Below are 2,670 nucleotides of genomic sequence, written 5' to 3'. Positions count from 1 at the left end.
AAGAAAAGAAGGAAGGAAGGAAGGAAGGAAGGAAGGAAGGAAGGAAGGAAGGAAGGAAGGAAAGAAGGAAGGAAAGAAGGAAGGAAAGAAGGAAGGAAGGAAGGAAAGAAGGAAGGAAGAAAGAAAAGAAGGAAGGAAGGAAGGAAAGAAGGACAAGTCAGCATCGATGGGATTTGGACTCAAAACTGAAAAATAAATCATAACGAAAAATATACCCTAATAGTATAATAACGATAACAGACATATCACTTTTCGGTAAACTCATTTTGTACTGAGTGCTTTAACTATATTACTTTAGCGCGTCTTTCTGCACCTTGACTAAATGCAGAGTTTTGTTTCTATTCTACAGAGAATACTCCATGTAATATGGGTGCAGTTCTTAACAGTGTTATTTCCTGTATGATGTGTACAAGTACGAGTCCTCATGACTTTGCGAGTTTTTAATCATTCCCAAGACGTGTATTATTATAGGGATTGTTTCTGTTTTCATTTCTCACATTCTAATTATCTCTGTTTCTAGATCTATATATTTGGATAATTTCTTCTTTTAGAAATATACTACCGTCTGTTGCTAGAGTTAATTTAATGACAGGGTATTTCCTTCGCGGTCATCCTCAATAACATCTGGCGGATGAGCCTTAATGGGCGTGTATGTGTGGACTGGTAAATCTCAGAGTGTGGCACGCTTTGTCATTTCTTCGTGGCTTGTTTTAGCGTAAGTGTATATCTTTCCAGTTAGGTCTAGTTTGCAATTTTGGGATCCACAGCAGAACGGTGTGATATTGTTGACGATTCCACACATTACTGGAATTCGTTCTCATCCATGGCTCTAGAACTTCCAGACGAATTGTGGAGTTTTTCTTCACACTTAAGCTAAATGAATTTAAATGTTAGTAATATCGACTTTTGAAATCGTCCGTGGTAAGTCACATGTAATCCATTTAATAATACATACATACTGTTATATCGCACGTTTGGATGGTGTGCCTTCGCCAATAACGTACCTCTACTCAACTACCGAACTCTCACTTCTGACGACACCGACTCAATTGAACTCGACGTCTAGTCTACCGACGGCTCCGGCTCGCTCTACCCGACGCTTCTACGACTAGCTATCACGTCCACTATTTATACGTATTGGACTAGCCTACTTATCGCCTGGGGGGCGTCCACACAACACATACATACATACATACATACATACATACATACATACATACATACATACATGTTGGCACTCCGTCGCTTACGACGTCGAGGGTTCCAGTTGATCCGATCAACGGAACAGCCTGCTCGTGAAATTAACGTGCAAGTGGCTGAGCACTCCACAGACACGTGTACGCTTAACGTAGTTCTCGGGGATATTCAGCGTGACACAGTGTGACAAGGCTGGCCCTTTGAAATACAGGTACAACAGAAACAGGAAGAAAGAGTGGGAGAAAGTTGTGGTGAAGGAGTACAGCAGGGTTCGCCACCATCCCCTGCCGGAGCCTCGTGGAGCTTTAGGTGTTTTCGCTCAATAAACACTCACAATGCCCGGTCTGGGAATCGAAACCGTGATCCTATGACCACGAGTCCGCTGCCCTAACCACTGGGCCATTGCGCCAACATACATACATACATACATACATACATGCATTCACACACACACACATGCATACGTACATCACGAGGTATAATACGTTGGCTAAAACGGCCTGAAACAGGATAACAAACAAGAAAATACCTACAAACGAAGTTGACTATATTGAGACGGATGGATCAAAACAATACTGGTGGAACTTAAAACTTAAAACAGCCACCAAGTTAAAACACAACCGGCAAAATGTTGTGTAGAACCACAAGTAAAAGATATGTTCTTCCCCAGGACACCAATGTTAGAAAAATATACGAGAAAGAGGACATCTATGGACCATTGATATGGAGTTTGCAAATCCAGTACTCAAGATATACACTTTAAGCTTCATACCTATTATTATTGGAGCAACAGGATACATACTAACCCGTCTGGAGCAAAGTATGGCGAACGTGGGATCTTGGGGAGAGAATGCAAATCCTTAGTTCATCCATTACAAATGATCACGTTATCTGGGACTATAAAAACCTGCAAGAACTTCTTAAGGTTTAAAGATAGTTAAAAGAAGATACTTTCCTTCAAAGCCTTGTTACCGACCGGTCAAAATTTACTCTAAAATTAAAAAGGGAAAGAGAAGAACATACATAAATGCATACGAACATGTAAAGAAACATGTATTCATGCAAGCATATATGTATATAAATATATATATGTATATATATATATTATGTATATATATATATATATTATGTATATGTATGCATGTATGTATGTGTTTATATATATACACATAAATATATATGTATGTATCTGTACGTGTGTCGAGCTAAGTGAAATAGTAGTCACGGTCAGAACCGGTGACACGTAAAAGACACCCAGTACACTCAGTAAAGTGGTTAGTGTTAGGAAGGGCATCCAGCCGTAGAAAACAAACCAAAATAGCCTGGAGCCTAGTGCAGCTTTCCAACTCTCCAGCTCACAAGGTCAGGTCAAACCGTCTAACCCATGCCAGAATACAGAACAGACACCAAATGATGATAATGATGGTGTGTGTATATATATATATATATATATATATATATATATATATATAT

This window comes from Octopus bimaculoides, chromosome 5 (assembly GCF_001194135.2).
Source record: "Octopus bimaculoides isolate UCB-OBI-ISO-001 chromosome 5, ASM119413v2, whole genome shotgun sequence".
Taxonomy (NCBI): Eukaryota; Metazoa; Mollusca; class Cephalopoda; order Octopoda; family Octopodidae; genus Octopus; species Octopus bimaculoides.
Note: the sequence above shows the minus strand (reverse complement) of the source record.